Source organism: Hyla sarda, chromosome 10 (genome assembly GCF_029499605.1).
Source record: "Hyla sarda isolate aHylSar1 chromosome 10, aHylSar1.hap1, whole genome shotgun sequence".
Lineage (NCBI taxonomy): Eukaryota > Metazoa > Chordata > Amphibia > Anura > Hylidae > Hyla > Hyla sarda.
Genome location: NC_079198.1, coordinates 66,625,758 through 66,649,403, shown reverse-complemented (window position 1 = coordinate 66,649,403; position 23,646 = coordinate 66,625,758). Strand labels below are relative to the sequence as shown.

At 45.0% G+C, this 23,646-nt stretch overlaps 1 protein-coding gene across 4 annotated transcripts in view; it reads right to left on the bottom strand.

The window, feature by feature from the left end:
• PLEKHA4 (pleckstrin homology domain containing A4) overlaps positions 1–6,179 on the bottom strand; it is a 90,780-nt gene extending 84,601 nt beyond the window's left edge. For 3 of the 4 annotated variants that reach the window (XM_056543091.1, XM_056543093.1, XM_056543095.1), the window contains exon 1: positions 5,810–6,155. The gene's annotated coding sequence lies outside the window, so the exon portion shown is untranslated. Of the gene's footprint in view, positions 1–5,809 lie in introns of all 4 variants that reach the window. The other variant, XM_056543092.1, reaches the window with a different exon arrangement.
• Between the last annotated feature and the right edge of the window lie 17,467 nt (positions 6,180–23,646).

Genomic DNA, 23,646 nt, shown 5'->3' with positions numbered 1-23,646 from the left:
GGGAGATTTCTTTAAATCTATCTCCATGGGATACCACTTATGGGGCTTTCACACCACGATTTCAGCCCACGGCTGCAGAATCCGGCTGGGGGAAAGGAAAACCGGGCGCTCCCGTACCCCAGCCAGATCGGCGCCGTATTCCATTTACTTTAATGAACCGACCAGAGTCAAACGGTGACTCCAGTCAGCTCATTGTTGACCCGTATCCGGTTTTCTGACCGGACCTAAAACGTAGTATACTGAAGAATACGGGTCAAAAATTAGCCGACCGGAGTCACCGTTTGACTTAAAGTAAATGGAATATGGCGCCGATCTGGCTGGGGTACGGGAGCGCCCGGTTTTCCCCTCCCCCAGCCAGATCCGGCATCCATAGTCTGAAATCGTGGTGTGAAAGCACCCATAGTGTTATTCATAGGCCCATGTTATATGTATCACAAAGTATACATATTTTTTATTGGATGACTCCAGATAAAATATTGCAGTCTGATGAGCTACTTCTTTCAGCAAATTGATGTAGACCATGAGGTACACCACCCAATTACACCAGTTTGGCCTCCATTAGTTAAGGGGTGATACAGTGACAATATACGTTGGGAGCTTTCCTACAGTATATAAATGGATATCACTATCCGTGTCTTAAGACCCTAACACTGTGCAGTAGGACAAGTCAGAGGATGAGCTCTCGTAACAGGTCAATAAGTGCTCAGTTTTATGTAGGCAGTACGATGTTCATCACTGATCATTTTATGAAGTTATTGTTACACATTTATGTTGACAACAACTGCTACACAAGAAAGGTCTGGAAACAGAAGGAATGATATAGGTAGTGGTTCTACAGCGATCAACTTGTAGGGAATTAAAATAAATAAATAGACAGCAATATCCATGGCTCGAGGGTGTATTCACACGTATAGTATCTGGCACATATTTGATGCTGCAGATTTTCAGCAGTGTTCAATTTAGTTTACATTGAAATCTGCAGCATCAAATATGTACAGGATACCATATGTGTGAAGACTCCCTAAAAAGGAGAACTCTGGGCAAAAAATTGTTCATTGTATTATGCCCCTTGCAGGGGTCAGTGGGGCGGTGCGTGACACATGTTCTCTTTATCCATGCGCTGTACTAGGTATATCCCAGTATAGCAGGTTTCCCCGTTATATGTTATGCTCAAACATTGCTGTTTTGGTGTAAATTGTTCTCAACCATAACTGAAAATTTGATTCACTTCATCCAATAAGCTGAAGTTGTTCCACCAGTACACACCATAAACTAGAAGGTGACAGTAGTGTTCACACCGGACTAAGAAACACTAACATTGTCACCTACTTCCTGCTATACCAATTGCATGACAATAGCCCAAACATCTGGCTTCTTTTAACATGGACAAATTTGGAATAAAATGGGTTTTTCTCAAGTAGCTCTTATATTGCATACAATTTATTTATTTTTTTTTTTTTTTGGGGGGGGAAAGCAAAGTGATCTGTAAGGAACATTGGGGCCAAAACACCCATATAAATAAAGCCATAGAATAGGAAGAAAACCCTGATAATCCGTCATGAGATTATTAGATTTTATATGGACTAATAAGACATGGGTTCTGATCACCTGCAAGGCCTCCATGCGTTCTGATACATAAATTGTGTTGTCTGAAGTTAATGATCCAGTCCCACCTATTCTGTATACTCGTGCCTGGCCAGGGGTATTGTTGGCTTGCCAGACTATGGGATGTTCACTTTCCCTTCTTGTATATTGAATATCTGCAATACAGACTAGAATTGCCTCTTTTCAGAGAACACTCCTCTGTTTGCCCATGGGATATGTCTGTTAACACACCTACTGTGATTTAGTGATGACACAGGCTGAATCATAATGCACAGTTTGTTATTATACTGTATCGTTGGAGGGGTCATAAAAACAATATGAAATCATTTCCAGCTGGAGATTAAAAGTATTACAGTGAAACAGTGAACTCTAACCACCCCCCCACCCCTTTCCACCTCATTTCTCTGTTATGGAGCGCACTCCACATCCCACAATACTTTTACACTACCAGCCAAACTATAACAACACTTATTCCATGTTTAGGGGTTACATTATGAAATGCAGCAGGACATTTAGCCTGAACCGGAAAGAAGAAGCACCATATACAACCCACACCATTCTACAAATGTCTGGCCGCAGCCTTCCGGTGACCACACACACTTGTTTGGCAGACAGACCATGGCAGTACCACAGTTTTACCAGCCCATTCCTGCAGCCATTGGCCAATGCATGTGGATGTTGGTTTGTCCAGAGCAGTACGTGAAGCCGGCTTTATCAATGGGTCCTAAAGTATGGCGATGTGGATTAATAGATTGTAGCAGGGCGCTAACTCCCCTTGTTTGAACAATTAGTGTGTAATTCTGTAATGTCTGATTTTATGGGGGAGATTTATCAAAACTTGTCCAGAGGAAAAGTTGCTGAGATGCCCATAGCAACCAATCAGATAGCTTTCATTTCTGAAAAGGCCTCTGAAAATGAAAGCAGCGATCTGATTGGTTGCTACGGGCAACTCAGCAACTTTTCCTCTGGACAAGTTTTGATAAATCTCCCCCAATGTGTATATGTACCCTCAGAATTATAAAGTGCTGAGGAATATGTTGGGCGACTGCCGCCCAAACCACCACCGCCACCAGTATAATATGCATTACGTTTAACAGTGAAACCCTTATAGAATTTCAGATTTTAAAGGGGTATTCCAGGAAAAAAACATTTTAATTTTTTTTATATATCAACTGGCTCCAGAAAGTTAAAGTTTGTAAATTACTTCTATAAAAAAAATCTTAATCCTTTCAATAATTATCAGCTGCTATAGTTGAGTTGTTGTTTTCTGTCTGGCAACAGTGCTCTCTGCTGACATCTCTGCTTGTCTCGGGAACTGCACAGAGTAGAAGAGGTTTGCTATGGGGATTTGCTTCTAAACTGGGCAGTTCCCGAGACAGGTGTCAGAGAACAACTCAATCCTTTCAGTACTTATGAGCTGCTGAAGTTAATATTTTTTTAATAGAAGTAATTTACAAATCTGGAGTCAGTTGATATATAAAAAAAAAAAAAAGTTTTCTCCTGGATAACCCTCTTAAATTTTAGGTTTACTATTGTGTATATTTCTGCAGCATGTGGATTGTTGAGCATGTAAAATCTTATCCACTTACCTAGAACTGTATTCCACCTGTGCACATCTGCAGGTAAAATCCACCGTATTTCCCTTACCCTTAGGGTGTATTCAGATGTTACAGTAATAGAATGCAGCACTCCGTAACACAAACAATAGCATGTGTGTTGATACACTTCAGTTAGTAAAAATTGAAACCTAACTATATAGCGGGTGAATATCCGCACAGTGTATAATTGTGTTTTCAAACCCAGACTTCACATAGGAAAGATCAGATCTGGTGCTTGATTCCCAATGGTCATGAATAGAGATGAGCGAACTTACAGTAAATTTGATTCGTTACGAACGTCTCGGCTCGGCAGTTGATGACTTTATCCTGCATAAATTAGTTAAAGCTTTCAGGTGCTCCGGTGGGCTGGAAAAGGTGGATACATTCCTAGGAAAGAGTCTCCTAGGACTGTATCCACCTTTTCCAGCCCACCGGAGCACCTGAAAGCTGAACTAATTTATGCAGGAAAAGTCATCAACTGCCGAGCCGAGAAGTTTGTGACAAATCAAATTTACTGTAAGTTCGCTCATCTCTAGTCATGAACACAACATGTTTTGGACATCACACACTTGACAGTTTTTGCATAGACCAGACTGTCCCCAGTGACAGGAGTGACATGGCTGATCCACAGAGCATTGGGAAGCGCCAACTGTACATTCATCCCTGCTCACTTGTAAGAAACCGAGACTAGCAGGTGTGTTAAGGGCCACAGAGAGAACAATGCCTGCACTATACTCCTATCCACGCCACCTTTATTAATCTGACATTCAGTCCATTTACTTAACTCTTTAGGTGCTATATCCTGAGCAAAGAAGAACAACAAAGACCTAATTTGTACCCCCCCCCTTCACTTTTTTTCAATGTGAGCCTCCATGTGTGAATAGTGACATGTCACTTCTCTTTTTAACAGTTTCTGTTTTTTTTTTTTTTAAACCACATTGGGAACATTCGCTATTGAAGTCAATGAGAGATGAAATCTGCACAGCTTTTGAGCAAACCTTAGGCAGTGTTTTCCAAACAGGGTGTCTCCAGCCATTATTAGAGTTGTAGTTCTGCAACAGCTGAAGACACCCTGTTTGGAAAACACTGCCTTAAAGAACCCTGAGTCCAGGCTAGTCTTACTGTCTAGCTATAGAGCTTGCCTAAAAATCCTATTACTGTAGTGAGAAGAGGGCTTGCCTGTGCCTGGTGCCATACGTCGCAGATGTGCGCCTGACTGTCTGCTGGATCTAACAAGGGATTGTCACTCACACATATGAAGACTACCAGTTGTGCACTGTATAACCCCTACAGTGCCAGTCAGGTTTGCAAAGCAATGATGATAAAAAAAAAAAAAAAAAAAAAAAAAAAAAAATTATTATACATAAATAAAAATTGTTGGATAGAAAATGAATAAAATAATCTATATAATTCACAGTACTAATGAAAATATACAGCCTGAAAGCAATGACCTGGTTAAAATAAATAAATAAATAAAGTTACACACATACTCTAAGTCAGTGATCCCCAACCTGTGGTTCTCCAGCAGTTGCAAAACTACAACCCTCAACATGCCCTGACAGCCAAAGGCTGTCAGGGCATGTTGAGAGTTGTAGTTTTGCAACTGCTGGAGAACCACAGGTTGGGGGATCACTGCTCTGGAGAGCTTTACCGTTATAACACAAAACAATAAAACAAAAAAACTAAGATGGATTTCTTCTACATAGAAAGAATCAGTTTTAACTCATTGGTTACATCCGGGTTGGGATCAGTGCACCTGAATCCAGGCAGAGATCAGTCCCCCTGTGCACCTGAATCCAGGCAGGGATCAGTCCCCCTGTGCACCTGAATCCAGGCAGGGATCAGTCCCCCTGTGCACCTGAATCCAGGCAGGGATCAGTCCCCCTGTGCACCTGAATCCAGGCAGGGATCAGTCCCCCTGTGCACCTGAATCCAGGCAGGGATCAGTCCCCCTGTGCACCTGAATCCAGGCAGGGATCAGTCCCCCTGTGCACCTGAATCCAGGCAGGGATCAGTCCCCCTGTGCACCTGAATCCAGGCAGGGATCAGTCCCCCTGTGCACCTGAATCCAGGCAGGGATCAGTCCCCCTGTGCACCTGAATCCAGGCAGGGATCAGTCCCCCTGTGCACCTGAATCCAGGCAGGGATCAGTCCCCCTGTGCACCTGAATCCAGGCAGGGATCAGTCCCCCTGTGCACCTGAATCCAGACAGGGATCAGTCCCCCTGTGCACCTGAATCCAGGCAGGGATCAGTCCCCCTGTGCACCTGAATCCAGACAGAGATCAGTCCCTCCATTGTGAGTCAGGTTCACAAATACAATCCCAAAGTGTTACATATTAAACACACATTTGTATAGTGTTAAGATGGACACAAGTGGAGCAAGTTGCCCCATGTGCAACATTGTTGCCAATAAACCACAACATGATAAACAAAAGCCAACTAAAAAAGGATCAGGATAAAATACTCAGTCACCTTTCACACTATCAGAGCGGTAGTTGTGCAGGTGGTGTTTGTAAACTTCAAGTTGGCAGTGAAAGAGTTACAGGAGACTTGAAGTGAACTTTCAGAGGAAGTAAATGGATGGGGAGTATTGTTTCATTCTTACCTTGGATGGAAGGGGCTGCCAGGCTGGTCTTCTACTGGGTGGGATTAGCTTCCATTAGGACTGGAGGGGTCAGTCAGGGTAGATGCTCCTGGTAATCTGGGTAGATGTTTCTGATGGTCAGTGTCTTCTTCTTGCCTTCTCTCCTCCCAACATGCTGTTTACTTTCCCTGCTGTCTTCTGATCTGCCTTATGTACTTCCTTTCCTCCTCTTCCTCTCATTGACTTCCCAACTACCTAGAGCCCCCCACTCCTTGTTCCCTTCTCTCCCTCTGCCTGTATGTCTGCACACCTCCCCCCTGCCTCTCCTCTTCCAGAGCTGGAGGCAAGGTCTCCTTAGAACAATTAAAGGCCCCACCTCTAGCAACTCCCAGATTCCAAAAGGCAGGATAAGGTTTCAGCCTGTCCACTCCCACACTCGCCTGTTGATTCCAGACGTGTCTCAGGAGACAACAAAAAAATGCCAAAATATAAGAATATATCTAGTTATTTGCATCCAGTGGTTTTACATTCCTGGTAACCAGGGGAACTCTTCCAGACTTTTCTATCTCTTGAGGGTTTTGTTGGTTACCTCACTCGTATAACCTGTGTGTCCGCCTTTATCTTCATCAGCTTTGGGTTAGGAAGGAAATCCAAGAAGTCTGTGCTCATAGTTTTCCATGCATCCAGTCGGCGGAGCAGGATGAACTTTATTGGAGCTAGAAAGCATCTTACCATCAATTTCGGCTTTAGGTTAAAGGGGTACTCTGGTGGAAATATTTTTTTAATGAACTGCTGCCAGAAAGTTAAACAGATTTGTTAATGACTTCTATTAATAAATCTTAATCCTTTTAGTACTTTTTAGCAGCTGTATTCTACAGAGGAAAATCAAAAACATTTTTATTTATTTTTTGTGTTGTCCACAGTGCTCTCTGCTGACACCTGATGCCTGTGTCAGGAACTGTCCAGAGCAGGAGAAAATCCCCATAGCAAACCTATGCTGCTCTGGACAGTTCCTGACACGGACAGAGGGGTCAGCAGAGAGCACTGTGGACAGGACAAAAAAGAGATACAAAAAGTAAAGAATTTCCTCTGTAGCATACAGCTGCTAAAAAGTACTAAAAGGATTAAGCTTTTTTTTTAATAGAAGTCATTTACAAATCTATTTAACTTTCTGGCACCAGTTCATTAAAAAAAAAAAAAAAAAAAAAGGTTTCCACCAGAGTATCCCTTTAATGGAGATTTTATTTATTTATTTAACACATTTACTAAATCTGCTTCAATATTTTCCCTTGCTGCTTATCATTTTCCATAGTGGTAAAGTTAAGTTTATACAAACAGGGAATTCCATTATACGTAATTACTAGAGATGAGCGCCCCCTTCCCATAGACTTTCATTGAGGAGGCGGGCGTGACGTCACGAGGGGGCGGGCGAGACGTCACGAAGGGGCCGGGCGTGACGTCACGCCCGGCGGCTGCCAACACGGAAGCTCGCACACAGCCTTCGGAGTAATGAACTTCCAGACGCTGTGACCTTTAATGCACATTTTTTGTTTAAAAAAAAAAAAAAGTTGTGTGATATCCCAGTCTTAGGGTACGTTCACACGAGCGGATTTTTTTGTGGGTTTTCCGCTGCGTACTTGAAAGTGGGAGGGCTCTTCTCGGCCGTCCACAGCAGATTTTCCACGGTGGAATTTACGCTGCAAGCCCCATTGAAGTCAGTTGGGACTGCGGCGGATTTTCCGCAGCGTAAATTAAACCACATAAAATCTGCTGCGGACAGCCGAAAAGAGCCCGCCCACTTTCAAATACGCAGCGGAAAACCCACAATAAAAATCAGCTTGTGTGAACGTACCCTTAGGCATAGTTGATAATATGAATAGAATAGGTCCGCATTACCTTATCGTCTCTCATTAGACATATCCGTCAGCATCCCGCCAAAAACGTATACTGTAACGCAGGCCAGCGGATGCCATTCATTTCAATGGCCGAATGGTGTCACCGTTTGGGGCATCTGTGCTATTTTCAGCCGACTGGATAGCACAGCAGACTGCCCTCTAAGGTTCACTGAATAAGCCTCAACGGTGACTGTTCGGCCATTGAAATGAATGGCATCCGCTGGCCTGCGTTACAGGATACGGATATGTCTAACTAGAGGCACTAATGTAGTATGGACCTAGTCTGAGGCTTAGATGACACATTACTTTGTTTGGAGTTTTATTTTTATATTTTTTTTAAATATGTGCATTAGTGTTTTTTCTTTGGGTTTTATCCCAGAATAAAATGCCAATAGTAAAATGGTTATCCAGTGATAGAAACACAGAGCTAGTTTCTTCCAAAAACAGCACCAACACTGCCCTCAGGCTATGTGTGGTATTACAACTTGCCTCCATTTACCTCAATGGAAATGAGATGTAATACCACACACAACCTGAGGACAGAGGTGATGCTGTTTTTGAAAGAAAATAGCTCTGAATTTATATTCCTGGATAACTCCTTTAAATACACATGGGGGGCATTTATCAAGACCACCATCACTGCTGCCAGTCTTTATAAATGCCCCGCTGCCTGTGTGCTCTCCCTGGAATCTCCACCCGCTCTGAGCTAGTGGAGACTTCAAGCACAGTTTAGACTTGCTAGCAAGCATTAAAGGGGCACTCCACTCCCCTATCTAAGGTGGCTGAATTTAAAGCGGTACTTCACTCCCCAGCATTCAGAAAATTTAGTTCTGAACGCTGGGTGCCGGCTTCGGGGGGGTCGTCACCCCCCCCCCTCGTGACATCACGCCCACCCCCTCAATGCAAGCCTATGGGAGGGGGTGTGACTTTCATTGAGGGGGTGGGCGTGACATCAGGAGGGGGCGTGGTGACCCCGAAGTCCGCACCCAGCGTTCGGAACTAAATGTTCTGAATGCTGGGGAGTGGAGTACCGCTTTAAATTCAGCCATTCCCACTCTGCACTAAGCTCCCTTCACTTGGTGAGTACTGAGAAAATGGGCAAAAAGCTGCATAATCTTTGCACATAATGTTTTCCTTTCTCAAAATTTTGTGGCTTTTTGCTTGTTTTAGCCACAATTATACTGAAAAATATCCCCCATGGTGTTTTCTTCCTCAAATAGAAGTCTATGGGAGGAAAAACATCTGATACTTGTCTTTGTGTGTACCCCATAATTGTAAGCGCTGCGGAATCTGTAGGCGCTATATAAATAAATAAAATAAATCAATATTTCTTGAAAAATGCCATATCCTCAGCAAGCTGCTTAGTGTAAGAATGCCATGAAAGGGTAAAAACACGGCCATGTCACTCTGGCATTTCATCCTTTTCTATGGACTCTGGCTGCAGAGTTTTTTGTGTACACCAAGTGTATTCCCAGCCTAAAGGGGTTCGCCAGCATTAGAAAATCAGAGTTGATTTCATCCACAAACAGCACCACCTCTGTCCTCAGGTTGTGTGTGGTATTGCAGCTTAGTTTCATTGAAGTGAATGGAGCCAAGTTGTAATACCGCACACCACCTGAGCACAGAAGTGGTGCTGTTTTGAAAGAAATTAGCAACTTTAAGCTGGCCATTCACCTTAGATACGTGTCGGCCAAAGCCATTGATTTCAGTGTTATCGACTGCCCATGTAAAGCATATGGTGGATTCCAAACCCTTGATGGCAGATGGAAATAAACAGGGGGAGAGAATGGTCAAGCAGGTTGGATTTCAAATCCCTGATCCTTTAGAACAGTGGTCTCCAACCTGCGGACCTCCAGATGTTGTAAAACTACAACTCCCAGCATGCCCGGCTGTCCGGGCATGCTGGGAGTTGTAGTTTTGCAACATCTGGAGGTCCGCAGGTTGGAGACCACTGCTTTAGAAGATAAGTTGCTGCCAGAGTTGTCTGCAAGCCACTTTCTTCTTTCTCCCTGTACAAAACACATAGGGGGGGGGGGGGGGTATTTATCAAAGGATTTATGTGTTTTTTTTATCCCGTAACTTTGGTGCAATACTTTGGCGCAGTGTCTTTTGGCGCCAAAGTTTGGCGCATCTTCTCCACTGTCATTTTTACAACTTTCTCAAAATCACACGGTCCTGTGTGTGATTTTAACTTTACTCAGTAATTCGTCATTTGCGCCAATCGATCCAATCGATTCTTGCGCCTCTAGGTTTTTTTTTGGCGCAAATCACCGCCAATAAATTTTGCACATGGAAAACACACATAGCAATGTCAGAAAAAGTAAAGGCGTCAAAATACATTAAAACACTTTTTTTGTGAAAGCAGCGACGCCTCCGGGGCTGCTCAATACTATCCTGCGACATAGGGAGGACTTTCACCCTCCGTTGAGCCAGCATTGGACATGGCCACACAGGTTCAGGAAAGTTAAAGCACTAAAGTAACAAAAAAAACTACCCAAGTTGAAAATAAAATCCATTTCACATGGTGGCTATAAACCCCACAAAAGAAAAGAACTCATGTCGCTTGCTGATATACTGCAGGAGGGACTCCGAAATGGCTGCTCTACAGGGTAAAATACGCGTCCTCTGTGGGGGTAAGTTCTGTGTAAAAGGCGCTGTGAACGGCTGATTTCAACATTTGAGCCAAAATTACTGACAACTTGCACCAAATGATGAATTTGGTGCATGTCCACGAAAACCAAAGTGAGGGTGCGTTCACACGCTCTTTGTTTTTGCGGGTTTTCCGCAGCGTATTTGAAAGGGGCGGGCTCTTCTCGGCTGTCCATAGCAGATTGTCCGCGGCGGAATTTACACTGCGGAAAATCCGCCACAGTCCCTACTGACTTCAATGGGGCTTGCGGCGGATTTTCCGCAGTGTAAATTCCGCCGCGGACTTTCTGCTATGGACTGCCGAGAAGAGCCCACCCCTTTAAAATACGCTGCGGAAAACCCGCAAAAACAAAGAGCGTGTGAACGCACCCTGAAAAGAAAAAAGGGTAAAAAGAAACTGTCAACAGGCAAAATTGATAAATGTCCGTACACATTTGGCTGAGCTGAGTGTGCATGTATATGGGGGGGATCTGGAGAGATAGCTTTCAGCCAAATGAGCCAAGAACATTCCCGTGAATGGTCAGCTTTACAAATAGCTATGTCTGCCATAGACTCCTGAATAAAAACATACACTGAGAGACCAAGTCATGAAGATGTGTTTTGGCCACACATATGCCCAATCTTTTGGCACACTTGGCTTATAATAGTTTATGGACATGTTTGACATGTAGGCATGTATTTTAAACCTAGTGCCCAAGGGCAGTGGGAACCTAGTCTAAGGCTTTCTTCACACAAGTTTCTGTGTGGAATTCCACAGAAGAATTCTGCATGGATTTTCTGCTACAGTAGAGTCCCATTGATTTCAATGCAATTCTGCCGCACTGTGCACACAGCGGAATCCCAATTCCGGAGTCTGCAGAAATAGACATGTTGATTCTTTCTGCGGAGTCAGCCTGGAAATGCATTGCCGTCTCATTTCTGGGACATTTCTGAGCAGTCCTCGGAAATGCCAGCACACTGCTGTCGGTGGAATGTCCGCACAAAAGTTTTCCGTACAGACATTCTACCATCTGAACATAGCCTGAAAGGGGTACTCTGCCCCTAGACATTTTATCCCTTAAGATAAGATGTCTGGTAAAAGGGGGTCCGGCCTTCCCCACGATCTCCGTGCAGCACTTGGCGTTCTGAACATTATGTTCTGAAAGCTTGGTGTGGGCGGCCGTGGTTGTGACGTCACGCCACGCTCCCTCAATTTATGTCTATGGGAGGGGGGTGTTATGGATGCCATGCCCCCTCCTGTAGTTATGAATAGAGGGGGTGGGGTGTGAGGTCACAAGGGGGCGTGGCTTAGCATAACTCCCAAGTGTTCTGAATGTAATGTCAGGCATCTTTGGATAGGGGATAAGATGCCTAGGGGCAGAGTACCCCTTTAAGGTGCTTAAACTGTGTCAAAAGAGATCATTGCCGGCGGAACAGTTTTTTCAATTTTGACATTTTACCTTACATGGTACTTGTCATTTAAAAAAACAAACTTTTGATATGTTATAGAGACAAATCAAAATGTTCAGACCCCGACTGATCACGGGAACGAGCCTGGAGAAGTTCACACTTCTGTCCGCCTGACCTTGAACTAGGGATCGTCCGATATCGTTTTTTTAGGGCCGATAACGATAATCTGTGCAGGTTAGGGCCGATAGCCGATAACTTATACCGATATTCCAGTATAAGCTATTGGCTATTTATCCCCCCGCGACACCGCTGCAGATCATTGATTTAAAGCGGGCGCTCTAAATCAATGAACTGCAGCGGCTTTTGCGGTGCCATAGACCGCCGCCGCTGCATGCTTCTCTCCCCCTGCCTGTCCGGGGGTCCTGAGTCCTATCACCGCCACCACGACCGCCTCCCCCCCCACCGCTCCGCACCCCCTACCACCGCGCCGCGTTGCACCACCCACCGCACCGCCCCAGCCCCATTGCCTCCCCCATCCCCGCTTTTTTAATTACCTGTTCCGGGGGCCTGGGGTCCACTCTACACACTGAGTTGTCAGTGTGCGCACTGACGGTGACGACGCGTTGCGTCACGTCACTCGTCATTGCGCACAGCGTAACGCAGGACGCAGCAGGAGCCAGAAGTAGCGTGGACCCCGGGAACAGGTAATTATAAAACCGGGGATGGGGGAGGCAATGGGGCCAGGGCGGTGCGGTGGGGGGTGTGACGTGGGGCGGTGCGGCGGGTCAGTGGTGGGGCGGTGGCGGGGCATTATCGGATTATCGGCAAGGTAATTGCCGATACCGATAATGCCCAAAATCGTGATTATCGGCCGATAATATCGGCCAAACCGATAATCGGTCGATCCCTACCTTGAACTCTGCATTGAAAATGAACCATCTTGTAGCCTTGTTTTGTCAGGATGTATGTTTATCAAAAAAAATGTATCAATATTGAAAGTTCTTTATGATAAATATATTATTTATGTAAACGAGACAGGCTTGTTATTATAATACAGATTCATCACACCTGGCATATGTTTGGTTGGAAACCAGCAAACAAAAAAAATAAGGAGGCTGCCAGAAGAATATAGTGATCAGCCTAAAACTGTGTAGGTGGTGTATCTATTATTCATGGACGCCACAAGATCTCTGGAGGCCAAGTTATCACATTAAACTCTTTTCTAAAGGGGATGTGCAGCAAAAAGTAACATTCCCTATCCACAGCATAGGGATGTGTCTGATCACAGGGGGTCCAACCACTGGGACCCCCAGCGATCTCCCGAACAGGCCACTCAAAAAGGATATTTGCCACCTTAGGCAAAAGCTAAGTTAAAGGGGTACTCCGGCGCTTAGACATGATTTATAATGGGGTGCGGCGTGCAAGATCATGGGGGGTCCCCAGCGGCGGGACCCCCGTCATTGGGCATCTTATCCCCTATCCTTTGGATAGGGGATAAGATGTCTAAGCGCCGGAGTACCCCTTTAAATTGCAATCTGAAGAAGGAGGTGACCTCTAGAACCCATAACTGTATTCATTTTTATTTTACTCCTTTAATAAATGTTATTCAGTTAGCATTTCTTGGATCTTTGGATTCCATCATTCACTTCTGAGGCAGCGGCGCCAGATTCTTAGGGTTCTTTTGGTTCTACTATACAAGAACCCAATAGTCATTCTGGCTGAGCTCCAAAGATCTTGTGAGGAGGTGGGAAAAAAAACTTCCAGGAGGTAAACTATAACTGCAGCCTCCACCAATCTGGGCTAGAAAAAAAAACCCAAAAAAAAACAAAACAGGAAAACCTGCCTAAAGGACTCTCAGACTGTGAGAAACAAGATTCTTCCTTCTGATTAAACTAAGACTGAACATTTCGCCTCAGGTGTCATGTCTGGAGGAATCCAGACACTGCTCATCACCTGCCCAATAACACCCCTACAGGGAAGTATTGTGGTGGCAGAATCATGCTGTTGGGTATTTTTCAGGAAAACATGATCTAGAGTGCTCTGGATCCCAGACTGGGCAGAAGGTTTACCTTAAACAAGACAATGACCTTAAAGGAAATCTGTCACCAGTGTCACCTGCAGTAACCTGTAGGTACCGACAGATAGTGCAGGTGACACTGATGACAACCGTACTCACCTTGTTCCGTTCCGTGGAGGGGATCTTTGGTAATCGCCTCTGTCTGATCCCCCTCAGATGTCTGATCCCCCACAATGTAAGTCTATGGGAGGGGGTGTGACGGCCCTCAAGCCCCCTCCCATAGACTTGCATTGAGGGGGTGGGGCGCGATGTCACACGGGGCAGAGTCGTGACATCACGATACTCCGGCCCGAAAGTTGTGACCCTTCAGACAAGGAGCAATCATCGCTCTGTGCAGTGGACACAGGTGGGTGTGGCATGCGAGATAGCGGGGGTCCCCAGGGGTGGGATCCCCACAATCAGACATCTTATCCCTTATCCTTTGGATAGGGGATAAGATGTCTTCGGTCCGGAATACCCCTTTAAATTCGCTGTTCAGTTTTGAGGGCTAGTTCGTAGGAAGGATGTCCTGAAGCTGTAAAGGGAGGTGGTGGCAGCTATATTAATGAGGGGGATTAAAAGAATTACTATTTGTTTAGTCTTAAACAGAGATAGTCAAGACAGGAGGAATATGATTAACGTATGTAACATATGTAAGTGGACTGCACAAACAATATGGGGAAAAACTGTTACAGGTCAAACCTCCGCAAAAGATAAGAGGCACTCCTCCTGTCTGGTGAAAAAACATTACAACAACAACAAAAAAATGGTCACAACAAAAACAAATTAGTTCTTCAATTTAGGCTTAGGTACTGTCACAGCGAGCGCTCCGGTCTTCACCTACGGACTGGAGTGCCCGCTGCCTCTGTCCTCTGCTCCGGGGACTCGGCGTCTCCCGGTCAGACGTACTGACCGGGAGCGCGGGTCTCACAGTGGCAGGGACACGGCAAGCGTGGCGGCTGGTCCCCGCTCACGTGCCGCGTCCCTGTTCGACTTACCTGCTCCCCGCACGGCGCTCTGCTCTCCTGGATCCCGGCGTGCGGCCCTGCTCTCTAGGGCGCGTGTGCGCCTGCATCAGTAAGTTTAAAGGGCCAGTGCACTGGTAATTGGTGCACTGGTTCCTCACCTCCCACTGACCCTTCCCAATAAAAGGCAGCTGCCCCTTCCTGCCCTTGCCGGATCTTTGTGCCTAGTGCCTTTGAGAAAGCGTTCCCTACTGTGATATTGCCTTGCCAGTTGCCGAACCCATTGCTACCGTATACTCGCCTGTGAACCCTTTCTGCCTGCCCTGACCTCTGCTGCGTCCAACTACGCTCTTGCCTGCTCCGTGTACCACGCTATATCAGCTGCCAGAGAGGTCGAGTTGTTACTGGGGGATACGACCTGGTAGTTACCGCCGCAGCAAGTCCATCCCGCCTTGCGGCGGGCTCTGGTGAAAACCAGTAACTGCTTAGAACCGGTCCTCCAGTACAACCCGTGCCATCGCCTCTGTGGTCCAGAGGATCCACTACCTATCCTGCCGGTGCATGACAGTAAGATCCGGCCATGGATCCCGCTGATGTTCCCCTGCCAAGTCTAGCGGACCTCACCTCCATTGTGGCCCAGCAAGGTCAGCAGCTGGCCCAGTTGACCGCCATGATGCAACAGCTCCTGCCTGCTCAGCAACAGCCTGCACCAAAGCCTGCACCTGCTGCATCACCTCCGCCCGCAGTTACCACTAGAGCCAGAATCCGTTTGTCTCTACCAGACAAATATGACAGAGATCCTAAACTATGCCGTAGGTTCCTGTCTCAGTGCTCTCTTCATCTCGAGCTACTATCAGACCAGTTTCCGTCTGAGTGAGCCAAGGTAGACTTCATCCTCAGTCTGCTCTCTGGGAGGGCCCTGGCCTGGTGCAATCTAAGTGTCACATTATCTGTCATTACATATACAGGTAATAAGTCAAGGGTTAGGTTATAAAAAAAAAAATATAAATCTTTAATGATCCCCAGGAGGATCCCCATAAAATCTATCATAACCAAATGGAAAGAACATAGCACAACAGCAAACCTGCCAAGATACGTCCGCCCACCAAAACTCATGGACCGGGCAAGGAGGGCATTAATTAGAGAGGCAGCACAGAGACCAAAGGTAACCCTGGAGGAGCTGCAGAGTGCCACAGCAGAGACTGGAGTATCTGTACATAGGATGACAATAAACCGTACGCTCCATAGAGTTGGGCTTTATGGCAAAGTGGTCAGAAGAAAGCCATTACTTTCAGCTAAAAACAAAAAGGCATGTTGTGAGTTTGTGAAAAGACTCCCAAAATGTATGGAAGAACGTGCTCTGGTCTGATGAGACTAAAGTTGAACTTTTTGACCATCAAAGAAAACGCTATGTCTGGCGCAAACCCAACACATCACATCACCCAAAGAGCACCATCCCCACAGTGAAACATGGTGGTGGCAGCATCATGCTGTGGGGAATGGCAAACTGGTCAGAGTTGAGGAAAAGATGGATGGTGCTAAATACAGGGATATTCTTGAGCCAAACCTGTACCATTCTGTGCATGATTTGAGGCTAGGACGGAGGTTCACCTTCCAGCAGGACAATGACCCCAAACACACTGCTAAAGCAACACTTGAGTGGTTTAAGGGAAAACATGTAAATGTGTTGGAATGGCCTAGTCAAAGCCCAGATCTCAATCCAATCGAAAATCTGTGGTCTAACTTAAAGGGGATATTTTGTCTCACTGATGACCAGAGTAGAAGCAAATACCCCATAGTAAACCTCTTCTACTCTTTGAAGTTCCTGAGGCAAGCAGAGATGTCAGCAGAGAGCACTGTTGCCAGATAGACAAGGACAACTCAACTTCAGCAGCTGATAATTATTGGAAGGATTAAGATTTTTTAATAGAAGTAATTTACAAATCTGTTTAACTTTCTGGAGCCAGTTGATATAAAGAAAAAAAAAACTACCCCTTTAACCACTTAACCTCTTAAGGACTTAGGGCGTACCTGTACGCCCTAAGCCCAGTCCCGGTGTGAAAAACGGGGTCACGCCGTGACCCCGCATCACACCGGGTCGGTCCCGGCTGCTGACGATAGCCGGGACCCTGGGCTAACAGCGTGCGGCACCGATAATTGTGCCGCGCGCTGTTAACCCTTCAGATGCGGCGGTCAAAGTTGACCGCTGCGTCTGAAAACAAAAGTAAATGGTTGCCGGCAGCTCAAAGGTCATTTAACCCCTTCCTTATTAAAAGTTTGAATCACCCCCCTTTTCCCAAAAAAAAAAAAGTCTAAATAAAAATAAACATATGTGGTATCGCCGCGTGTGAAAATGTCCGAACTATAAAAATATATCGTTAATGAAATTGCACAGTCAATGGCGTGCGCGTAAAAAAATTCCAAAGTCCAAAATAGTGCATTTTTGGGCATTTTTTATATAATGAAAAAATGAATAAAAAGCGATCAATAAGTCCGATCAAAACAAAAATGGTACCGATAAACACTTCAGATCACGTCGCAAAAAATTAGCATTCATACCGGCCCGTACGTGGAAAAATAAAAAAGTTATAGGGGTTAGAAGATGAGAATTTTTAACATATACATTTTCCTGCATGTATGTATGATTTTTTTCCAAAGTACGACAATATCCAACCTATATAAGAAGGTTATCATTTTAACCGTATGGAATTACAGAATAAAGCTAAGATGTTATTTTTACCGAAAAATGCACTGCGTAGAAACGGAAGCTCTCAAAATTTACAAAATGAAATTTTTTCTTCAATTTTGTTGCACAATGATTTTTTTTTCTGTTTCGTCGTGGATTTTTTGGTAAAATGACTAATGTCACTGCAAAGTAGAATTGGTGGCGCAAAAAATAAGCCATCATATGGATTTTTAGGTGCAAAATTGAAAGCGTTATGATTTTTAGAAGGTGATGAGGAAAAAATTAAAATGCAAAAACGGAAAAACGCTGAGTCCTTAAGGGGTTAAGGACCCAGCCCATTTTCACCTTAAGGACCCAGCCATTTTTTGCACATTTGACCACTGTCACTTTAAGCATTAATAACTTTGGGATGCTTTTACTTTTCATTCTGATTCCGAGATTTTTCGTGACATATTTTACTTCATTGTAGTGGTAAATTTTTGTCGATACTTGCATAATTTCTTGGTGAAAAATTCCAAAATTTGATGAAAAAATTGAAAATGTAGTATTTTTCTAACTTTGAAGCTCTCTGCTTGTAAGGAAAATAGACATTCCAAATAAATTATATATTGATTCACATATACAATATGTCTACCTAGTTTTTGAATTTTTACAAGGGGTAATAGGAGAAAAAACAAAACAAAATTTGTAACCAAATTTCTCTTGAGTAAGGAAATACCTCATATGTGTATGCCAAATATTCGGCGGGCGCAGTAGAGGGCACAGAAGGGAAGGAGCAACAATGGGATTTTGGAGAGGGAATTTTGCCGAAATGGTTTTTGTGGGACATGTTGCATTAAGAAAGCCCCTATGGTGCCAGAACAGCAGAAAAACCCCACCTGGCATACCATCTTGGAAACTAAACTCCTCAAGGCATGTAACAAGGGGTCCAGTGAGCCTTAACACCCCACAGGTGTTGACGACTTTTCGTTAAAGTCGGATGTGTAAATGAAAAAAAAAATTTTTTTCACTAAAATGCAGTTTTTTCCCTATATTTTACATTTTTACAAGGGGTAATAGGAGAAAATGACCCCCAAAATTTGTAACCCCATTTCTTCTGAGTATGGAAATACCCCATGTGTGGACGTCAAGTGTTCTGCTGGCGCACTACAATGCTCAGAGGAGGGGGAGCACAATTTAACTTCTGGAGAGAGAATTTGTTTGGAATGGAAGTCAGGGTCAATCCTCCAGCTGTTTCAAAACTACAACTTCCAGCATGTACTGAAAGAACGTGCATACTGGGGGTAGCTTTTGCAACAGCTGGAGGCACACTGGTTGGAAAACCTTCAGTTTGGTTCTGTTACCTAACTCAGTATTTTCCAACCAGTGTGCCTCCAGCTGTTGCAAAACTACAACTCCCAGCATGTACTGATCATCGAAGGGCATGCTGGGAGATGTAGTTATGTAACAGCTGGAGGTTTGGGCATGCTGGAATTTGCAGTTTTGCAACATCTGGAGGGCTACAGTTTAGAGACCACTGCACAGTGATCTCCAAGCTGTGGCCTTCCAGATGTTGTAAAACTACAAATTCTAGCATGCCCAGACAGCAAACTGCTGTGTGGGCATGCTAGGAGTTATAGTTTTACAAGATCTAGAGGGCCACAGTTTAGAGACCACTGCACAGTGATCTCCAAACTGTAGCCCTCCAGCTGTTGCAAAACTACAAATCCCAGCATGCCCAAACAGCAAACAGCTGTGTGGGCATGCTGGGAGTTGTAGTTTTGCAACATCTGGAGGGCTACAGTTTAGAGACCACTGTATAGTGGTCTCAGACTGTAGCCCTCCAGATGTTGCTAGGAGACTCACCAGCTTCCGTAGGATCCAGGGAGCCGCATCGCCATCCTCTTCTGCCGCCGACGAACGTTAACCCCCCTGCCCCCGATCTGCTATTGGTCATCACTTCTTGACGACCAATAGCAGGGATAGGAGTTGTGGCACCCCTACCACCTCACTCCTATCCCTTCAGGGGGATCGTGGGTGTCTTGGACAACCCTGATCCCCCTTATATTCCGGGTCACCAGGTCACCATAGACCCGTATGTCCGGCAATCGGCGCAAATTGCCGGTGTGAATTCACTGGCGATTTGCGGTGATCATGGACATGGGGGGGTCTGATGACCCCCCTGGGCATTTGAGCAGGGTGCCTGCTGATCGATATCAGCAGTCCCCCCGATCCGGTCCCTGCCCGGCCCGTGGCGGGGACCAAAATTCTCACGAGTGTACAGGTACGCCCTGGGTCCTTAAGTACCAGGAAGCAAAGATGTACCTGTATGCCCTGGGTACGTACCTATGTGGTTAAAGATTGCTGTTCACAAGCGCAAACCATCCAACTTAAAGGAGCTGGAGCAGTTTTGCAAGGAGGAATGGGCAAAAATCCCAGTGGTAAGATGTGGCACCTCATAGAGACTTAGCCAAAGCATCTTGGAGCTGTGATTGCCGCAATAGGTGGCTCTACAAAGTATTGACTTTAGGGGGCTAAATAGTTATGCACATTGACTTTTTCTGTTATTTTGTTGTTTGCTTCACAATAAATAAATAAAAAAAACTTCTGCAAAGTTGTGGGTATGTTCTGTAAATTAAATGATCAAAATACTTAAACAATCCATTTTAATTCCAGGTTGTCAGGCACCAAAATATGAAAAAAGTCAAGGGGGTGAATACTTTTGCAAGACATTGTATGTTCTCCTCTTTCACACAGAGACCCCAGACAAAACATTCAGTATGCTGCAACAACAACACATCCGCACCTTACGAAAACTCTCTGTAATAAGCCCTCCTTCCTATATAAGTACACCCATATGACCACAGATGGCAGGTGACAGATGTTACACCTCTTTCTAACAACTCCATTCTTCCATCTACCATGCCTACACCTAGGGTCTTATCTGACTAGGTCAGATTACCCTTCAGATAACTTGAATGGCCAGTACAGCTTACACAGATCTATTGGTGACCTGTCAGGCGCATTAAAGGGGTACTCCCACCCTAGACATCTTATCCCCTATCCAAAGGATAGGGGATAAGATGTCTGAACGCGGGGGTCCTGCCACTGGGGACGCCTGAATTTTTGCATGCGGCACCCACCTGTTTATTCACCGGAACCACTGGAGGGTCTGAGTCGCGACTCCGGGAACGGAAGTCCGTGGTGTCAGGACTCCGCCCCCGTGTGACGTCACGCCCGTCCCCTCAATGCTAGTCTATGGGAGGGGGCATGACGGCCATCACGCCCCCTCCCATAGACTTGCACTGAGGGGACGGGCGTGACGTGTCACGGGGGCGGAGTCCTGACGTCACAGACTTCCGTTCCCGGAGTCGTGACTCAGACCCTCCAGCGGTTCCGGTGAATAAACAGGTGGGTGCCGCATGCAATAATGCGGGGGTCCCCAGCAGCAGGACCCCTGCGATCAGACATCTTATCTCCTATCCTTTGGATAGGGTATAAGATGTCTAGGGTGGGAGTACCCCTTTAAGGGCTATTGGTAGGGAGGCCCACAGTATCAATGCGATGGAGTCTGTTTGGGCAGAGGGTAATAGTGGCTGAGAATGCTTTCACACTCCATTTTGCATTATCCATCAGTGGTATACATCAAGAGGGTTTTCTAACATAATCTTGGATGCCTTCAGTGGATACCACTGTCCACACTATTTTGTGGCATAACTGAATCTAGAATTCTGATGCATTTTGCTTAGTAAATATCCCTATTTTGTATCATGAAGTTATAGAGAACACAATGATGTCCAGTCCCTCTGCCTCTATGTCTGGAAACAAAACTGACCTTTCATTCTGTAGCCAAATATGAGGTGTGGCTCAGCTGTAATGAGATCTGGAGCTGCAGGGAAGGGGCTGCTGCATTATGGATATGAAAATATACAACATGTGTTTCATATTCTTATCTGTCCGCATTATTCATCTACTTATTTATTTAAAGGTTTTCCGACTGAAAATCATTAAAATGACATAGTGTTATGGATAAAATAGCCTGCAGGGGAACCCAGCGGCACAGACAAAAGTACAGCAATACATCAAGGATAAAGGACAAACAGTAGCAGAATGGGGAGAACTAATCCTGGACTTGCACATAAGGCAACTGTTGTTTTGTTGGTAAACAATGTTTTGAAGCTAGAACATTGTAAATCCTTCACAATCCAATTTACGTCCCACACTAACACCCTGCACAAGAGAGAACCGTCCACATGTAGAGAATGTTCAGAACTAGCCAAAAAATGAAGGATTTGCCAACAATGTAAGGGGACTGGTTTACCAGTTTTCTATGGTCTTAATGGTCTTACACTTTAGACCTTCTTACCTATTTTACTAGTTTGATTCTTTAAAGTTTAAGAAGTATAAAAACATTACAGCTTTTCCATATCGATCTTAAAGATCTAAAACAATGTGTTAGATAACTATGTAAACTGACCCCTAAATCATGTGCATGGTTAAAAGTTCATGACCCCCCCCCCCACTGCAGCTTTACATGTTTATTTACCTTTGTTCATTTCCATTTGTTTCCATTTATTTCTTTTTGACCTTTTATGTTTTATCAAAAGTAGAAATGAACAGTCCAGGATTCGTGAGCCATTGGCCTTGTGGTAATTTATGTTGTCTGTACAAAATTTGGAAATGGAGCATGGTAGAGTTCTTGGATCATAGGGAGATGATTGCATAAAGCAGGAGTACGGGATATTGTGCATTTTATAATACTACTAGCTGAGTACCCGACGTTGCCCGGTTTTTCCTTCCCAATCCTTGTTGTGGAGGAAAATTAATAGAGGAAGCTTTTGAGTTCATATCCCGTCCTCATATATTGTTGTCATATCCCAACCCCATATCCCAACCTATCCCGACCTCCTATCCTGTCCTCCTATCCCGTCCTCCTATCCCGACTTCCTATCCCGACCTCCTATCCCGTCCTCCTATCCCGTCCTCCTATCCCGACTTCCTATCCCGTCCTCCTATCCCGTCCTCCAATCTTGACCTCCTATCCCGTCCTCCTATCTCGACTTCCTATCCCGACCTCCTATCCCGTCCTCCTTTCCCATCCTCCTATCTCGACCTCCTATCTCGACCTCCTATCTTGACCTCCTATCCCGACCTCCTATCTCAACCTCATATCCCGTCCTCCTATCTCGACCTCCTATCCCGACCTCCTATCCCGTCCTCCTATCCCAACCTCCTATCCCAACCTCCTATCCCGTCCTCCTATCCCGTCCTCCTATCTCAACCTCCTATAACCTCCTCCTATCCTGTCCTCCTATCTCGACCTCCTATCCCGTCCTCCTATCTTGACCTCCTATCTCAACCTCCTATCCCGACCTCCTATCCCGACCTCCTATCCCGACCTCCTATACCGACCTCCTATCCCGACCTCATATCCCGACCCGTAACATGTGTACCAGGTATTGAAATATGTCCAGCCGTACGGAAGTTATGTGGGAAAATACATTTCCCATTGATTTGCATGGGACTTTAAACAAAAACCCTGACTCTCACAAATGGGGGTAGTTTAGGGTTAAATTAACTATCCTATATTTTAAGTGGACATATAAGTAACATGTGACCAAGTATTATCAAAATATCTCCAGCCGGTTGTAAGTTATTCAGTAACATATATTTCCCATAGACTAGTATGGGACTTTAAACAAAAACCCCGACCCTGGCAAATGGGGGTGAGTAAGGGTTAAATTACCTATCCTATGCTTGTTGTTGACATATAAGTAACATGTGTGCCAAGTTTTATGTTAATATCTTTAGCCATTTGGACGAGATACTGGAACATACACACATACACACACACACACACACACACACACATTGGGGGACATGTATCATTATTTGTGTATGGTAGAAGCAGTTTACCCCTTTTCCTGAATTCTAAATTATGCTCAGAAGCGCTAAATTTATCAATCAAGCGCAACGAGCTTCATAAATTGGGGGTAAATATAGTAATCTCCTCAATCCACTCTTTGGAAAATAGAATCAATGATTTTGTGCATCTTGCTACGTTAAGTCCAAGATGGCTTATATTTGTGCAAAAAAAACAGCTCTTGTGGCAAAATTTCTGGTGTAAAGGAAAAGTACACAGTTAATAAATCCATGCGTACTATATATGGCACTCCAAGGTACCCCGATTCAGCCACATCTGGAGGACATGCTCTACCAAAACGTGCGCAAAAAATGCG